Below are 20102 nucleotides of genomic sequence, written 5' to 3'. Positions count from 1 at the left end.
ATCTAACAAGCAGAAATTGACATGCCATCTCTGAGCATCCAAAAGTGACACTAGAGGGGAGCGTCGTAGTTAAACATGTAAAGCCACTGACTGAGAGTCTGTTTATGATGAGTTGGGAGTGAGAATGTGTTGATTAAAAACAAAACTTGGGTAATACTTCATAGGAATTTTTTTCTAAAGTTTTTCCAGACATTTTATAACATTTTTGCTGTCTTTCATTCGGCCTCCCATAAGGTCAGTTTGCAGAGATATACTTTCATTTTTTCTTTTATCTCTGCTCTCCTTAATGACATTCAATAGAAAACTTTTTCTGGGACCATATAGAGCCTAGGAAAGTGAGTACTATATGATTTATATAGTTGTTGGGTGAACTATTCCTCGAAGTGACACACAGACGTATAAATTCAACTTAAGGAGGACTTAGGGGAACTTGCTGGCAGCAACTATTGGATACTAACTGTGATGTTTACAGTGCTATAAGGTTCAGACACAGTTTGACATATCAGGGTAAAAAAAATATACCATTTAGGTCAACTCTCCATTACAGATGGCTTCAGTTACTGTGGCTGTTGCATATTTACAGCACACAAACCCCTGTATTATTGAAGAACTCACTTGTGGCTTTGTGCCAGTAACTTCGACATAATTCACACTAATGTTTTACTCCATGCTGGTGTGCCATTTTTCTTTATAGCTGGAATAAATTGCTATCACTTTTGCACAGCGCTGTGTAATGTAACATTACAGAATTGGACTAGCCGATAAAGAAGAACATTCATAATATGCTTGTCTGCATTTCTTATTATCCCCTGTTAAATTTTATTCAAAAGATCTAACGTCAGACATTTTTGTATTGTCACAATGTCAGCTAACCCACAAATTTTGCTTTGCTCATTGTGATATATTGACTGAGCCCAGCATTCAATTGCTTAGCTTAGTCCCAGTGAATTATTTCCACACATAAACCTTGAAGCACAAGCTGAACTCACAAGATTGGCATATGCTCTGCAAGCCATAAAAATACTGGCTAAGGTCTAGTGCTGCCCCCTGAAAGTCAAAGAGTCAAATCATCAGCTGGAGACCCTCCAGTCAACTGAGAGTCTTTCGGACATTTCAGTCCCTAGAAGTAGCTGACAAGTCAGCAATCCTTGCTTTAATGTGGCTGTCCGGGGTAAAACCACTACTCTACGGTGATTCATCCCCTCCACTTGGTGAAGATGTCTGCACCAGGTACAGGCAGCTGCAGACTCGGACCCAGGATGAATCACAGTTAGATGGAAGCAGCGGCCCAGAAGAAGAGAGGCTTTACTTGGTCAGGCTCTGAGATAATGTTATCTTCTGCCTTCTGCATAGAAGTGGTGAATACAATAATATAATACAGTCTCTGACTTTTGTTTGATATCTAGTGTGAGCAAAAAATGTTGTACATTTCCTATCTGCTTTTAGCATTGTTAGCACACATTATCTTGTTTGGCTAACTGGGCTTGTTAACTATTATTTGAATGTCGCTGTCACCCTGCAGGCTGTTCTCATGCACTGTTTGTACATATACCTACAAAAAATAAGGCAATGCAATTCATATATATCCCACATAATCATGAGCCGGTAATTTGTTTATAACCCATGAAAATGGGAAGGTTGTGATCACATGACCAATGCGCTTACAGAAGTAAAGAAGGAAGTAATAGTCCCTGTAAGGAGATAGGTTGGGGTCGGGATGGGTCACAAAACACAGAACTTTCCCCAGGAGACTGGTGGTCAGAACGCTGCAAAACCAAGTGAACTTTCAGTCATTTTAAGGTACGTTGTCATCATGTTTCTTTCCTAAACCTAAGCTATGTTACTTTATTTCCCTAAACCTAAAGAGTCCAGACCATAAATCTTCTTCTAAACCTAACCCACATAACATATTTTGGTGAAGTACAGAACTTTACATTAAATACTTTACATTAAATATGTAACAGTTGCTTGATAGTATATAGTAAAAAAAAAAGGTATGCATAGTCAAATGTTCGTATTGAACAGTAAAATCTGGTTCGATTGACAAAATTCTGAGTCAGGTACAGCACAGAAAAGGCCAAACCACATCACAATGGTCATCTGCAATTATTTCTCCATCAAAAACTTAGCTCTCATACAAAAAAAAATTCTTACAGTTTGTCACCATTATTGTACAGAATTTAAAGTGCTGACCTCGTACAGTATCTGATGATGAACTGATACTGTGTGTGCACCAAGGCCTTGTGGCACAATGGTAGTGTGTCTGACTCCAGATCAGGAGGTTGTGTGGGCAAATCACATTGAGGTTATATATTTGGCATCATGTGCAAAAAAAAAGTAGAAGAAACAGGAAGCATCAGTAGAAGAGTTCAGTGTTACAAACTACAACAAGCTTTTCAGGTACTCAATTAATTCAACATGAGTGTTTTTGAAGCTCTTGTGGTTTTTACTTGCAACCATGTGGTGAGAAAACGTGACTCCAGTACCTGCCTACCCTCCCCTCTGTCTCTGAGTGTGTACACCATCTCCCATTTGTGTTGTAGCTGTGTGCATGCATACTCATGTGGGACTGTAAGTGTCACAGGTGGATGCTCAGGTGTAATATGATGACCCTGATGGCTCTTGTTGATAGCTCTCTGGTCAGAAAGTCCATGCAAAGACATGAATAATTGAGGCATCTGAGACCAAAAATAGGAGAAAGAGATGGAGAGAGCAAAGAAAAGAGATGGAGGTGGGGAGCAATTGAAGAGTGAGAGAGGGGTAGGCAGAGTGAGCAATGACATGAGGAAAACAATCAGAGAGAGAGAGAGAGAGAAGGAAAGACAGCGAGAGACTGGACAAGAAAGACAGATGAAGTAAGATGCAGCGCTTTTAGCCTGAGAAAACTGCCATCTATCAAATGTTCGGCCAGTAAATGGGGACGCGGTGGGCTCTGCTGCCGCGAACTACATTATTTACAGCCACAGCTTTGCCAAAGTGGACACAGGAAAGGCTTCAAAGGACTGATCCAAGATTTTATTTTAAGACATCAAATTATAGCTGCACTATGCAAGGTTTTTATGGTAAAAATACACCCATCCTATCAGTATGAATCAGGAAAAGGGGTTTGAGGGTGGTTTCAGGTGTCAGGGTTTAATTGATGTTGGGAAATGGTCTTAATGCATGGAAAGTGTGAACTTAAAATGTTGGAGCAAAATATAATAGTGATGAGTTAGCAGTCTTTGCAGGAAAAGCCTCAGTTTAACACTGAATCCACTGCCCACTATGAGGAAGAACTGTTGTTATGTGATATCTACATACAAAATTCAGCATTTAAACATTCATTTTTAAAGATGCATCAATTAATATGTTTTTTGTAACGTGGAAGGGGTCCCTCGTAGAGACACACAGAACCCGAACTGAAGGAATTCTAACCAGGAGCAGTTTCAGCTTGTTGCAATCTGCATTCCTCACCACTAGATGCCACTAAATCCTACACACTGCTTCTTTAAAAATAAATCTTTGAACAGATTTGTTTACCAAATCATTCAGAGCGACTGCATGTAGTCCCACTCACTGAACTGAAACATAGCTGATCATCCATTTCAGCTCGCTAGCTGTTAAACTGAGATCAGAGAATTTATGTAAATCATGTATATTTCCGTGACACCTAATTATGAATAAAATATTAGTACCACTTCCTTCTTCAAGGCTACAAGACATCGGAGGGAGGTAGAGGGGCAGGCTTGAGCGACTCAGCAACTCACTGAGGGCTTATGCTTTTTGTAGTACATTCAGCAAACAAATCACTGAGCATACACCATTCCCTCGCAGTGCTCGACCGGAGCTCTGACTGCGTAGTCCCATGCACTGAACTAAAACATGGCTGAATGTTCAGTTCAGTTCGTTAACTAGTGAAGTGAGAATGGCCATTTGTGAATAATAAGCCAGTGAGCTGAGAATTTAGTTGGATCTTGTGATGCGCGGGATCGAACCAAAACCAGGGCATGTGGGTTTGGGCAACCCTACTAGATCAGTGGCTCCCAACTTGTGGGCCACGGGTCCATTCTAAACTGGACTGCAAGTGACGTCAAGTTTGTAAAAAATTAAATCAAAAAATATTTTGAAGCACAGTGAACTTCCAGCACAGAGTTTTTATTTTGAAGTGTGGTTTCCTACTGTAGAGTGATTGACAATCAGATGTCTGCTTAACAGAGACAACAAACTAACTCAATGACATGGCCAAACAGAAGTATGACGCTATATTTAATTGTGTGGAACTTGAACTCATGACGAAGAAGAAATCTGGAGCCTGTGGTTTGACCAGTTGGGAACCACTGTAATAGATAATATCATAGTTTCAGGCAGGCAGGCCAAAATGTGACAAAGCAGCACTTTCAGTAAGTTATTAATAACTTACAGAAACATTGCTCTATTTGTCCCTATTTTGTACAGCACATTTATTTTTGTAACACTTAATTAAAAAAATAAATATTTAGACTTCAAGACATGAGGAAGAGGGAGAAGGGCGGGCTTGACTCAGCGACTCAGGGCTCATGTTCACTGTGTTGTATGTTCAGTGGACAAATCACTGAACATACAACACTCAAGGACCAAGAGAGTCTCAGGCTTGAATCACTCAGTGAGTCCCTGCACGTTCACTTGCAATTGACTGAGAACTCAACTGAGCTGAGAAATAAACAGATAGTTTTTAGGAAGTGATTCAGTTCAGTTCCTTCACCCAAAAAGATTTGTTCTTTTGGGAGAAATGTTCACAAACAGCACAACACCACTCCATTGTCGTCAATCTTAAGTCAGATGTTTTAAAAAAGCTCTGATAAACTCACTGCGTGTTATCTGACCAGCACCAAACAGTAGACAGACACAGTTAGTGACTAGTTAAAGTGGAATATCTGATAGGTAAAGAGCTTCGGATTTTTGTCAGGGGGCCAAAACTTACACTTCGACTAAATGTTTAAGTTCTCTGTGTCTGCTGGATGTGTATGTAGGGAATTGATTGCTAACACAGTCGCCATAGCAACTTAATACCTCGTCAGTGTTGCGTCTTCAATTTGTATCACTGACTGACAACAAACGTAAACACAGTTTGTTCATAGGGCAATTATTTACTCTAAGGCCCGCATAAACATTAACATTGAATAATGTGTAGTGTCCTTAATATGCTACTTGCAGCACTTTTTCACATAAATAAATCATAACCACATCAATAATGAAACACACTATACGTATAACCAGTGCAAAGTAATGAGATCGTCACTGGGCAGACCATCATTCTCTATCAGCCTCTACTCTGAAATTCAAACACGAGAGGAAGCAGAAAGTGACTGACAGATGTCCATCACATGTTCACACTATAAAGACCACAGTGTTAACTCGTAGGATTGAGTGTGTGTTTATATGCACTGCCAGTGGTACAGTTTGAGTGGATAGCACTTGTGAGGAGGATTATGTGGATTAAGGAAGCAGCTTGATAGATCGGGATGAGACTGACGGAATTCACATTCATCATGCTCCGTTCTGTGGAAAATGTGAGACTGAGGCCTTTTTTTTTTTAATCGTTTATTGAACAAAGAAGTCTCTCCAAGAAAACAGTAAGCATAGCATATCATGGATCTGACAGCATCACAACTTACCGACACACTGTTTTTAGTTACGCTGAAATGAGAGAAATGAAAAGGCTGTAGCTTTTGCAAAATACAGTAGTAAGCACTGTTTAAAGCTGTAATTGAAATATTGACCACTTGGTGGCGACAGAACAAGCTGTTAACATTTAAAATGTATAAGTTCATTAGCTAACTTTTTAGTTGCTTATTTACACATTACAGCAAACATGGTGCAGTAGTTAGCATTGTTGCCTCACAACAAAAGGGTTCTTGGTTCGATCACCAGGGTCGGGGAGCCCTTTGTGAGTAGTTTGCTCCTACAGTCCTACTAGGCTGGTGACTCTAAATTGGCCGTAGGAGTGAATGTGAGTGCGATGGTTGTCTGTCTCTATGTGTCCAGGGTGCACCCTGCCTCTCACCCAGTGTCTGCTGGAATAGGCTCCTAAAGTTTTGGCTGCAAAGCCAAATCAAAGAGTTAAAAGAAACGCTATATGGGCTGATAACAAATGACAGCTTTCATAATACATTTTCATAAATTTTATCTATTGCCAATATCAATGTACTGAACTGTGCAGCTGTAGTATGTGCATTCTGAAATGTGAGGCTCGCTGCTTCTAGTGTACTTGCACAGTTGGTATTGATTAACAGGGTGCAAAGGAAATTCATGTGTATTTAAAATATTATTAACAACTAATTTTGTATGCCTTGGTCCAGAGAAAGTTCAAGTAATTTTAGGTTCTGCCATCTAGAAAAACATGCAACATCACTACATAAAAAGACAGACAGAGTTCTTTTCTGAGCTTATCAGCCAGAGGGAGGAAACAGGCACTCACTTTGTTTTGATGATTATTAAAGCCACATGCATGTACACTGTAATTATCTTGAAAAGTATTAAACATAAGAAATCTGTCTCTGTACACACAAACACACACTCACAGAGGCAGTGGCAATCTGCAGCTTTGTCACTATCAACCTAATCCATAATGCGACATCTTAGAGCACATTAAATACTGTTATATAATATAAAAACACAGTACACCAACACACACGAGTACACACATATGCACATGCACTTTAACTCAGTCCATTCTCAGTTTGCATTTATACGGAAACATACACATACATATATTACGTATTTGTGTATCATGCTTAATTGAATGTGTCATGCCTGTGTCATGTGTCCTTATACGGCACATATTCACCATGGACCCCAGTTCGTATATTCACATGTACGTGTGTGTGTTTGTGTGTGTGGAGCACAGCAGCATATAAAGCCAATAATCAGTACTAAGTATGGAAGTGCAGGGTCACACACAGGACAGAGGGGCTTTCCTCTAACGAGAGGTGAACGAAGGACAAGACATCCCTTCTCACCAGGGTTCAAGTAATCTGTGGCAGCAGCTCAAATGATGAAGATCTGGAGGAATTCTTGTGAGGAATCAGGGGATAATGAGACCGCACTGAGCCAAGAGCAGCACTGACTGGGACAAGGTTTGAAATAGTATTTCTCTGCAGCGCCTGGAATGCCCTAATTCTGTTTATTCCACTGACACTTTCTTTATATTTTACTTAGAGACTTCATTATTTGGTCCAAACCACTTAACCAAAACTGCTCTGCATACATTTTAGTCTGTGCCTGTTTCTAAATTTTACTTCTAAAGCACCTTTCTAAACAAGTTACAAAGTGCTCTGCAATAAAAACACTGAAGAAAAAGTAACAATAAAACAGAGACACAGAAAATAACTGAGATTAAAACTTGCAGAGAAAAACAATGAAAGGCATTAAAAGTGCATGGAAGGCAAAGTACTTACAAAACAAGGGGTTTACAAAACAAATGAGTTTTTAACAGTATATTCAGGTCTAATACGGCTTGAAGTTTTAAGTCTGTGCATTTAGTTTCCTCTCTGCTAACTCTGATTTGCAAATGTGTGCCTTCATTTCCATGCCCTCAAGCTTAAAGCTGCATTAATCAATATTTATAAAATTATTTTATGCAATCTGGAAGAGGTTGTTCATAGTCACAAACCCAGCCAGACTTATTACCAAATTCTGCAGTTCCTGTCAGCTCTACAAAGCATTTTAGCATCTTTTAACCAGTTTATTTACAGTATATTTACAATTTTTTGTAAATATACAATTTTGGTTCACTCTCACTGCTCCCATCAGCCTGTTTCCAGCAAGCAGAATACCTCTGATAAAATTAGCAATTAGCTGGTGAACATAGTGGTGCATTTAGCTGCTAAAGAGCCAGATGTTGATGGAGACCATCAACTTTATCAAAAATAATGGACGTGGCCACTGTGTCATCACCCATTGGTTTTTGGACTCCCATTTTGTATGTTTGGAACCAGAAATCACCATATTTAGATGAGAGGGTGGAGTTGTGGAGGAACGAGGGGTAGATCTAACTTTCTAACTTATAGGCTGTTGTGATACCTCGCAGACAGCCTGTCTGTCAAACTGGCCTCATCCTTAATCATGCAAACCTTTAGGCAAAATTCAAATGGGTAGGTTATATAAAAGTTGATTACTTGTACAGTTGTCATGAACAGGGAAAATTGCTACAGACAGCAAAACACTTTTTGTAATTCTGCTGTAAAGTTTGGCATTTTAACATGGGGCTGGGGATTCCCTCACATCTAGAGACAGCCCCAAATGGCCATTCAAAGAACTGCATATTTGGCACTTTGCAACCCAGTCTCACTTCCAGCTCATCAAGTACTGACATTTGGTTAGTGGTACTCAGCATCAGATACCACCACACAAAGGCACCCTTTAGCGGCAATATGAGACACACTGGGCAGCGGTATTTTTTGACGCTCCTTGCATCTAGCTAGTAGAACGAGTGAGAAGGTCTGCATAGGGTGGATGGGAATGGAGGTGAATGGGTCAAACAAACTCTGGACTTTCACCCAGGAGACCGCTGTTTGTGTCCCAAGTGAAACCAAAAGTCAGTCAAGTTATTTTATTAACAATGTAACATGCTAGTATGTGTAGCTTATCACGCTAGTGATTTTACATAAGTACAAACCTACTTATTTAAACCAAACCATGATGTTTTTTACATCTGACCAGGTGTAATTGTTGCCTAAACCTAAGAAAGTAAACCTAAAGCTAGGTTTTTTGTTACCTACCCTCAAAGTTTATTTTGAAAAGAGACTATGTATTTAACAAGCAGAATCTGCACATTTCTTGTGAAAATGGAAGTTTATTTTGAAGAGACTCATTCCATATACAAAGTCATCAAAATCCGGTGCTTGGGCAGTGACTTGCAGCATCAGAAACCAATAAAAAAAAGGCTCTGGTTGCTGTTATAGTTTAACGAAATCCATGTGTGATGGGCAGGAGGGGTGGTTGATGGGTCCAAATAACACTGACTTCCACCCGAGGGAGCAGTGTTGGTGTCCCGTAAGGTTCTAGAGCCAAATCCTGTTATCTTAAACCTAACCACTTCCTTTTATTACCTAAACCTAACTGTGGTTTTGTTGTTGAAGGAAAAATACGTCAATTTGCGATGCTGTACCAACATAGTGCGTTTATTTTGAAAGAGACCGTAGCCAATGTAAATGATAAATTTCCTCTGTAAATGGAAGTGTATCTTGATGTGGTGTCGCAGAACATCAACGAGCAATGCACCCAGGGTACTTTGTACGTCGTATGTGGACGTGGAAAGTCCATGACCAAAACCTCAATATGTGACAAGGTCGGAGTGAGAATTTGAAATTGACATCTTGTCCCCAAAACTGATGCTGGAGGGGAACCTAGAGAGTCATAATTTGATGTATAGGATGACTGACCAAGTGTTGTTGGAGTGAGAATGTGTTGTGCTTGCACATTGGTTTTGTTTTTCAGCCTCGGAGGTTGCCGCTTGGCAGAGACCAAAGAAGAGTTAAAAGGAGACTGAATATTGCACTTCAGAAACACAATTCCAAATGAATGCTGATGCTCTATGAAAACAAATTAGCTAACAAGTTCGCCATATTAACTATAAGGGTATTCATATCAGTGTTCCCAAGTGTCCTAAAATCAGTTATTGTAGGTTTACGTGTTGCAGGTCTTTGTGTGCATGCTCTTATAGATATGACGATGCATTACATAGTGAAGTTGATGTGCAAAGTGCTTTGTAAAGAAAACAGAGGGTCCATAAAAAGAAAGGACAGGATTCAACAACTACAGCTGGCTAAATTATTTTGTGACAGTAAGATCAGGAACTGAAAGATCCTGGACAGATGTCTCCTGATGGGATTAATCTTAAATTAGCCATTCAGTAATTTTAGCATGACATTAGTGTCCATAGTTAGTTCAAGTTATTTTTAGTTTTCAAAATAGAGTTTTCAGGCACACAGTTACAAAACTAAGATGAAAAGTTTTTAAAGCTCACAGTCATGAATGATTTAATATTCCATACTTATCATTTTTGATGTTTTATTTTTAGTGGGAATCTTTTACTTTTGCCTATTTCTTCTCTGGACCTGTCTGCTCCCAGTCTAAGCCAACTCATTACTTTCAGTACATCTGCACTCCATACAAGTCTGCTACTGCAGCCACAACATCATCTTACCAGCAGTAAACAGCTCTCAGGATCTTACCACAGCACAGTGGGATACTGTGAATTGAAGAATCTTCACTGGTAGGATTCATGTTCCTCATACTTTACTGACAGTATTTTACATTAAACAAAGTGTTTTTCTGTAAGCACCAGTGGAGTCCTGGGGCTTCTAAAAACCACATCTGACCTAAGACGAGTGAAGCAGGGGTCCAACAAGAGGAAGGGGATCTAAAGGGCAGGGATCAGGATTGGAGGGCGGCTGGTTCAAATCCTCTGGACAGCTGGGGAATAATCCTGCACAAGAAACCACCGCTGGAGTGTCCTTGAAGTGTCCTTCACCACTTACTAAAGTATTCTGCTCATGACACGATATTACACCATATTATGGTGAGAATGGATAATGGATGGATAAATAACTGCAGGAATAACTCAATCAATGTATAAATAAATACAGGAATATGTAAAGAACTACAGAAATAAATAAATGTGTGTAGAATTGTATAAATAAATAGAGAAATAAATAAATGTCTAAAGGAATACAGGAATAAAGGAAAAAGACAGAAAAATAGAAAGAAAGAAATAGAAGAAATGCAGGAATATAAAAAGAAATACAGATAAGTACATCAAGAAATAAATACAAAAATAAATGTGTAAATTAATACAGTAACGTATAAGAAATACAGAAATAGATGCAGAAATAAATGTGTAAATAAATACAGAAGCATATAAAGAAATACAAAAATAAATGTGTAAATAAATACAGGAATATATGAAGAAATACAGAAATAAATATAGAAGCATATAAAGAAATACAGAAAAAAAAATCAGAAATAAATGTGTGAATAAATTCAGAGGCATATAAAGAAATACAGAAATAAAATTGCAAATAAATGCAGAAATAAATACAGAAATAAACAAATGTATAAATAAATAAAGGAACAAATAAATACTGAACTATGGAAAAAACTATGGAAATAAATAGTTAAATGAATAAATAAATACATGAAAGTTGATAAATAAACAGGATATAAATAAATAAATATCTTAAATTTATTTCTACAACTACATTTATTTATTCCTGTTCATTTATTGATACATTTGTCATTTTAACCCTACATATAATTATTTGTATGTAGATTATGACACATCTTGAAAGAAAAACTACTCCCCACATAGGATGGTTGACTTGGGGGCACTGAGATTGGAGTGTAGCCTCAAAAAGCAGCTCCTCCATCACTGAGGTAAGTGTGAAAGATGAGATAAGATGAAATTATTGATCTCTGCTGGGAAACTGGGACAGCACAGCATCTGAGGAGAAGAGTGTAAGATGTTGAGAAATGAAGAAAAACAAAAAAGGACAGAAAAATATGAAACCAGAGGAAGCAAAACTTTTAACTAACTCTAATCAGGCGTTTCTCTGGTTTCTACACGTGCAGATTACCGCTCAACTCACAAGACCGAAACACTTCAATCTGTAAATCTGTACTCTGAGGATTTAAGTGAAGATCCGAGCTTTGGGTGACTCCCTGCAGCTTTGACGTTAATTTTGGAGACGAGCAGCAGCGTCAGATTAGAAATAAGCAGTCGGACAGATAAACATGCAGTGACACTGTGTGAGGCCAGGAGACTTTGGGACCCCTGGAGCTCGTCTGATCTTCCATTTGATCTACGCTGCGGGGACCTGGCGAGAGTCAATAACTGGGGAGAAGTTGGTATTGTTCCAAGAAAGGTCAATGAGAGAGCAGCAGCATGTTGACATGAATGTAGAAACCCTAAACTTTCATATTTCACTTCTCACAGTGCATAATATGCATTTTATATGCTGAAACTAAAGGGAGAAGAGCATTTACACACATTTTCCAAAACAACAAAAATGAAACTTGAAATAAAATTAAACAGATGAAAAAAAATAAAATAAATATGCATATAAAAACTAAAAACTGATAAAAGACAAATTATCTTGCATTTGGGACGGCTGAAGGTTCAACGACTGAAAGTGCAGTAGAGCTGGCAAACAGCAGACTCACATGGATTTAGATTTGTGTGTGTGTGAATGTGTGTGTGTGTGTGTGTGTGTGTGTGTGTGTTATGTGTTTTGGATGTGATTCCTAATCTGAGGTCAGAGTTCGCTGCAATCTGGCACTGCATTTTCTATTTACATTTCAGGTCTCTCACTAAGCTGTAATCCAGAGGGAAACGGATTCTTCTTCTCCATCAGCAACACCAACAGAGTGCTAAAAAGCCTGAATTAAAAAGCTTGGAAATAATAAGAACATGTGTGACCTTAACCAAAATAAATAAATTTGAATTTTTAAAAAACTCTGTATTAATACACATATATAACTACAGCCTGTTAAAATTAACTGACTTAGAATACATCTTCCTTTGGCCCAGACAGTGAGAACTCTAGTGGCTCTCATAAACTAAAACTTGTTTATCATGAACATAAAATACGAGCAGAACATCTCAGCTCTAAGTTTGCAGCACCCTCTTGTGGTTATTAGATGGCATTGCAGTTGCAGTCTCCCTCCACACTTTAATCAAACCTATAAAGCTGCTCTTTTCCTGTAATACTTTTGTGTTCCTTTACAAAAGATGTTTGACAAGACTAAGAGGTGCCAGGTTTCAGGAGCAAGGTAAATCATGTGTTGCTTACTGTAATTCAATTTTGCTTCAGAAGCGTTTCCACCCTGACCAGAATACAGTTCTTACTGAACATTGTGCAAAATATTGTCAGTCAGCAGCTTCAGTTCAAACGAGTCTGTATCAGAAAATGTATGTATAAATGCACATGTAATGACAGTGAGGAGTGGAATGTGGAAAACTGAGACTGTTGAAATTGCACTAAGGACGTCTCAGACTGTAAGTCTGTTTTGTAAAAAGACGAACATCTATAGAATGTACTTGTAATTCTTTACACACAAAAAAGGGGAAAATATTGGAGCTGATGGTACTTAGAGGTTATTATTTATTGTGCAATTGTTTTATTGGTCCAGCCCATCTGAGATAAAATTGGGCTGTATGTGGCCCATGAACTTAAATGAGTTTGACACCTCTGATCTAAAGGATTTCCATGTGATGGCAGGGTGCACTCAGGTTTTGAATATTTCACTCAGTGTTATCATAGAGCCTCAGTGATGAGTTGGATCTAGCTGATATGATGAGGGGACTTAAAGTGAACACTTAACCCACAAAATGATCATTCGTATATCAGTTACTCACCATGTGTTACTTTGAGTTTGTGAAGAAAACTTGCGTTTTTCTCGCAATTCTCAATGGTCAACGAAGAATCCAAAAATGGTAAACATTCTTGAAGAATTGAAGCAAAGGGGGCCCTCTCACACAACTGTTGCAGTATATTCCACGTCTCATTTCTTCATTCATATGCTCAGTACTTCCCAAACACATGCATTTTCACTCAAAACTAAAATATTTAGTTCAAACACTTGCTGATGTATGCTACTCATATGCATGTGTTTTAAGATAATGATGTTTTAGTGAATTCATTTTTTGGGAAGTAGTGAGCATACAATAGGATACATGAGAGCTGGATCATACTGCACAAGTTGTGTGAGAGTTTGTAAAGAGATGTTTGGATATAGTTTTGCTGTTGTTAAATGTGTACCTTTTTTTAAAAATATTTTTTGCCTTTAATTGACAAGACAGCTAAGTGTGAAGGGAGGAGAGAGAGAGAGAGAGAGAGAGAGGGAATGACATGCAGCAAAGGGCCACAGGCTGGAGTCGAACCTGGGCCGCTGCGGAAGAGCCTTGTACATGGGGCGCCTGCTCTATCCACTAAGCCACCAACGCCCCAAATGTGTACCTTTTTTACTCCAATTCAGGCAGAATTTTCTTTGTTATTAGATTGTTTATTTACTCTCGAGACATGCAAGAAAAACAAGGTTTTCTTCGCAAATTCATGAAACACATTGCGAGTAACTGATATACAAATGATCATTCTGTGGGTGAAGTGCTCCTTTAAAGAAAATTGGATGTTGCTATTGTTAGACTACTGTGAGTAAACACCAGAAAAAAACACAGAATATCCCTTTTCAGCCTTGGTAGGAAAGGAAGGTGAGGAAAGTGTGAGATAAATTAGACACACCTGTGATCTGAGGGAGGGAGAAGCTAACAAAGGAAGCATGGAGGAGAGTAGGGAGGGTGACTTAAGGTTGAATCCAGTTTCTGGACATCTTTGCTAAAAAGAAAGAGAAACAGTGATGTATATAAAAGTAAATAGAGTGGCAGTTGTGTTAAGAATTCCCTGGATTCCCTGGACTTCAGTGGGCTACAGTGTGCTGTTGGAAGTTTGCTAATCCCCCTTGCAAGTATGTATTAATCTTGTTATGTGTGTGCCCTGCTCGGATGTTGCTCCTTATCTTTATTGGACCTGCACATGTCAAGATAAATCTCCTTTCCTGCAGCTTCCCTCACTTCTCTTATTCTCTTACCTCAGTATAATGTGCATTACTCCTCATTTTAGATTTTGGGATAGCAAGCTATCTGGGCAGAATTGTGTTTATGCCCATCGTCTGGCACATTTAGGATTAGTCAACCCTACAACGTAACCATGGAGGCAAAGTAAAATAAGCCGGTGCTCATGAGCAGGATTCAGCACCACAGCAGACTGGACAGCTCCTCCTTGAGCTCACATTTACAGGAAGCTTACAGTGTATTATAGACATGTTTACACGTTTAGTGATTTATGCTGATGGTAGAATATTGTGCAACAATAGTTTAAGGGTCATCATATACTTTTTACAATATTAGGATGACTGGATGAGGCTGCAGCTCAACATATCAAAAGAACATCAACGAGCATCAGCGTCCTGAGTGGCAGCCTCAGCATTATGTAAGCATTACTGGGAAAAGGATTGTAAAATAAAATAACTGCTGTGATGGGATGAAAAACATTACCAAAAAACCCTATAAGACTACATTATGGTGTTCTGTTAGGCCCTAATATTCTTTTATCCTCTTTAGTTTTAATACTCAGTGTTTTTTGCTCTGTCTATAGGGGGAGATGGTTTTAGGAAAACTTCAGCAATACCCATATCTCTACTTGGAAGCCATTTAAGTAAACAGAAAGCCTTAAAGTTGGGGTAGTCAAAAATCTGCAACAGAAAAAAAAACAGGAGAATTTGAAAATACAGCCCTCCTCCCACAGCTGACTTGAATGTGGCCAACACAAATCGCCCAGCGTTGGGTGTCACAGCAGGCTAGTGGCCTGCAGCATCACCTGGTCTAACCTGTGTAACAGCAGTAACAGAAAGTTTGCTGATGCAGCAGGGAGTCGGGGCTGTCCAGTCCCCTGGAGGTTGGGATTGTGTAGGCTGAATTTTAGTTGCTTTAGCCACTGACTGGGGGTCCATCTGTGGAGATGGTGCTTGGTATTTTTCTGGTGAGGTTGTCCATAGTGGCGGGGAGTGATTTGAGGCTCTAGTTAACTTAAGCTACATTAATGTACTGTAAACTTGAAGCCGCAGCTGTGAGCTGTGAGCTACAATAAGCAGAAGGCTAAGGCCACAATCACACAGTTTGTTTTGCAGGTCGCAAAATGTGCGGTGCGCCACACAGAAAAAATTGAATGCCACTAGTAAAAAAAAAAAAAAGCTTGCTGCACCTTTTTATTAATGCCAGGCAACCACCCCATCATGTCCTTACACTAACCTCTGGGTGAGGGTAAGAGGCTGTCAGATAGTTTGTTGGGCACAGGGAAACAGAGATCTGTGTGGGTACATGAGACCCTAAAAAAGAGGGTGGATCACCACCAGCTGGTCCAGGAGCTTCGCCTCCTTGAAGGCCATTTCCAGGCATAATTTAGGATGACTCATGGGCGGGTTGACAGCCTGCTGTCTATCATCAGGCCATATACAGGGTATATGCAGGAATTCTGAGGTTAATTTCAATACATTTTTAAGACCTTCCCAAAAAACATCATCGCCACTTCAAGCTGTCCTTAGCGCATCTTTAACTTACTAAACAGTTGTAGTTTGCAATTAAATCTATGGAGCACAAACATACAACAGAACTCAGATTTTTTATTGTCTTTTGCTCCTCTGTTTGGCGCCTGGACATGCGCCGTCGTGTGATGTCGCACAGGTACGTGCACAAGCCCCGAGTGGCAGTCCGAGTGTGCCTACCTACACATCGTTGTTTGTAATAGTCGCGAGGAGGAAAATAGATTATACATTCATGGATACTTTTTGTCAAAGCTTGAATGCCAAGAAAATTTAATACCTCATAAAATCGCGATTAAGATTTTTTAATACTTTTTAAGGGCCTTAATTTTCCAACATTTGATTTATCAACTTTTAAGACACCCTAGCTCTGGGTATCCAGCAACTGCTACTACCAGTTTCTCCTCCATTGTTTATCAACTGTAAACTTGTTGTCGTGACACCCACAGAAGGCCTGCCCCTCAAATCATCCAATTGGACAATGGGAAAAAAGATGACATGGGGCACTTTTCCAGTCTGTCAAAAATGCCAGGCGTCTAGAGTGCAGAATCGTGCGCACTGCAATGCAAAAAACACAAACAAACTGATTAATTCTCATTAATGCGAATGAGCAAAAAGATCAAAGTTGTTAGCCATAAAACCAAAACAATGAACTAAAAGATGCAAATAAAATTCTTAATGGGTTTGTTACGTCAAGTTAATTATTTCAATTTACAAACAGGCTATTAATCCATTGAAATAAATTTTGATTTTAGCAGCTTTAAGGCTCATTTTAAAGTGTGACTGTTTTGTAGTAGAACAATAAATAATTTAAATAAAGAACGATTTTATTATTTCTCCACCAGAATCACAGTATACTTATTGCAGCAGCATTTAGGCGATCATGTAAGAAGATAAATACATATGTTAACGCCTGGACAAATACTGTAACTACTATGTGAAACAGAAAATAGAGAAGCAATACTACATATGATCTGTGACAACTTCTGTGATAATTAAACTCACTAACAAGTCTATAACACTTCCCATTATCACACACACACACACACACACACACACACACTGGGAAATCCTTGTGAAGAGTAAAGCCATTGACAAATTTTTACACAGTTTAAGACTAAAAGAGGTTTAGAGAGAATTAGCTAATAGTGATTGGGTTATGTAAGCTCAAAGGTCCACTGAAGAGGAGACAAACACACACACTCACACACGCAGGCAGGCATGCACACACACACACACGCACACACACACACACACACACACACACACACACACACACACACACATAAATGATATTCAAAGCAGTCAGAGGCCAGTAGTGTATAAAATACACAAACTATGTCTACATGAAACGCGACATTTCCTTCATTCTTTTGTACTAAATATCCCTACTTCTTCTCCATTTTCACACATTACAGGAGATTGAGTGGCAAATCTCTTCAAATGTCTCTCTTGCTTTCACCAGGCAGCCAGGGCTTTTGTTTGCTGAACGAGAAGCTAAGAATTAATCCTCATTACACAATGAAGGAAAAGCTGTTGGTGAGTTCAAATGCTGCATGTGTGAATGTTCATCATGTGACAGCCCTGTGTATATGGTTTTAAATACACCACTTTCATGTAACACTCCATGAGTTTAAGGTGTTGTGTAACTTCTGACCGAGGTCTGCTCCTGGCAGGAAAATGTTAGCCTGAGTGTCAGACTGAAGCTCCCAGAACCTTCAGTCTGACATGGCTTCCATTGAAGGCGATTTACAAGGGGGAGGGAATTTGATTTTTTCCCTAACCAATCAGTAGAGATCAACGACTCACCCAGAATCTGACGTCATTAGTATCCATGCCTCGGGGGTGCCGAAAACAAGCAAGCATTGCCCAGTTAAAATGTCTCCGTCGTCGTGCACGCCTAGCTGCATCGATCCAGTTTCGCCAGTTTCCTTAATTTGGTTCTCCATTAACGCGAGTAGTGGCGAAATACCTCGATAGCAACGTTAATGTGGTCTGTAGGATCTGTAGCGGTCGCCATTGTTGCTATCCTCACCAGTTACCCACCGGCGTACAGCTTGACATCAGCGTGGCGCTCATTGGCTAATCGCTAGACCCCCGGCGTTCATTGGTCCATCTATCGTTTGGACGAGATAAATCGCAAATTCATTGAAGTATGCCAGACCAGTAATGCAAGCCTACTCAGTTGAGTGGGCGGGGTCTACGGTCTGGAACCAGGCTAGGAAAATGTCACTTTATAGACTTGGTTAGTCAAACATTTCCACCAAGCCACATCTGCCAAATGTATCACTGTACAGAAGGAAGAGTGCATCTACTCATGGACAATAGCAGTGGTGGGTCTTCACAGACAGTTGCTTGGGGTGCAACCCAGAAGGGGTGGGTGCCAAAATGGCATTAAATAACCCTAGATAAAGCCCTAGATAAATAACAGAGAAAAATAAAAACATATTGATAATCCACTTTAGTTAAAAGAAGCAACTGCCCACGGGAAGTCAAACACAATTTCAGTGCCAGGGCTTTAGCCTGTTTGACCAGAAATGATTTGTTTTTCACAGACACAACAGGTGGCAGTTTAATTGGCACAAAAAAAATTCTGAAAAACTCAACAGCAACGTCTCTTTCCAGAAATTATGACCCGGTCACTCAAGTTAATCCACAGACCTTGTTGCGAGCAGTTTCATAGGAACTATTTTTTATCTACTACACCCACCATGCAGGAGGAAGCATGCATCTACTGCTAGCTCACCTAGCACCACTGAGCTAGCTAATGTTACAGCTCAGCCAAGGAGGGCACCATTGATGTTTACATTTTGCTCTGTCAGGAGCACGAGCCGCTTGATGCTAGATGCACGCTTCCTTCTGCGTGGTGATACAGTTGGTAGGTGTAGTTCAATAGAAAATAAATAGTTCCTACATGAAACTGCTCCAAACAAGGTCTGTGGATTATCTTGAATAACAGGGTCATGATTTCTAGAAAGAGACATTGCCGTTGAGTTTTTCAAATGTAATTTATTAGCACTTTGAGCACCACAAGCCGAGTGCCATCTAGTTTCATTATATTTGAGAGAAGGCAGACATCTCTACGGGCGATATATTCAACACTCTGCAACTCACACCAAAACAATCTAGACTGATAAATAGCACTACAGGTAAGAGGGAAAATATGTATTTTTGCTTTTGGGGTGAACTGTCCCTTTAAGATATTAAATCATATTATTTTCTCTTTAAATAACGGTATACATTAAATTGTGACATTTATGTTAAAATATTTCTGCAGTGATGGTTCTCCTTCACCATGCTCCTATCTGAGAAATGAACCTGTGTGCACAACGTCAGTGAATCCTCTAGAGGGCGACTGCAGCCTGTGGTCCTCATCCTGCTCTATTTGGTTCAAACTCTGTGATGTGTTAAAAATCCTTGTTGAGGATTATATGACTTAAAATGATGCACTTCAAATAATTGTTATTAATAAAACCATTGATTTTATCATTGGTCTCTCTCTGTCAGACACACACACTAACATACTTCATAGCATGTTGTGTGATTAACATGGTAATTTTTATCTATTGTAGTATCCTGTAAGGCCTTTTTCATCTCTTAAAGTATTCTGTAATATTCTATTTATATGTCTTTTAATTATTAATCTATGCAGAATTCCATCTCCCCTTTCCAAGCATCCCCACTATTCTAATACTATTGTGTTATGTTCCTCATTGTTTCCCTCTTGGCTTGATTACATTCCTGTGTAGAGACAGTTATGCTGCAAAAACCCTAGTATACACGCACACGCCCTTGTGCAAACTTTACTCACCGTTGATTGGTCGATACACAGCCAGAGAGGGTGGAGGGGGGAAAGCCGTGATTAATTAGCATACCTATCCAGGCTCATAAATGCGCCGGCAGCCTCACCTGATGCTTCAAACAGCATCAAACACACGGAGGAGGAGAGGGACTTCGAGAGTAGTGCATGGCACGAGAGTCCAACACGG

At 39.4% G+C, this 20102-nt stretch overlaps 1 protein-coding gene and 1 long non-coding RNA gene across 4 annotated transcripts in view; one reads left to right on the top strand and one right to left on the bottom strand.

Moving 5' to 3' along the window:
- The window catches only part of LOC117249196 (uncharacterized), a 49086-nt gene that overhangs the window by 28710 nt on the left and 274 nt on the right, over window positions 1–20102 (bottom strand). Inside the window, exon 1 of one of the 3 annotated variants that reach the window (XM_033614659.2) lies at window positions 19925–20046. The exons of the other annotated variants lie outside the window; for them this stretch is intronic. The gene's annotated coding sequence lies outside the window, so the exon portion shown is untranslated. Of the gene's footprint in view, window positions 1–19924; window positions 20047–20102 lie in introns of those variants that run through there. 3 annotated transcript variants of the gene reach the window in all.
- On the top strand, window positions 11243–19828 carry LOC117249198 (uncharacterized). The gene is made up of 3 exons (XR_004500966.2): window positions 11243–14481; window positions 17579–17652; window positions 19391–19828. It is a non-coding gene; the product is annotated as an uncharacterized LOC117249198 (long non-coding RNA).

The sequence above is a fragment of the Epinephelus lanceolatus genome, chromosome 23, assembly GCF_041903045.1.
Source record: "Epinephelus lanceolatus isolate andai-2023 chromosome 23, ASM4190304v1, whole genome shotgun sequence".
NCBI classification, from domain to species: Eukaryota; Metazoa; Chordata; class Actinopteri; order Perciformes; family Serranidae; genus Epinephelus; species Epinephelus lanceolatus.
This window is presented reverse-complemented; position numbering and strand designations above follow the sequence as displayed.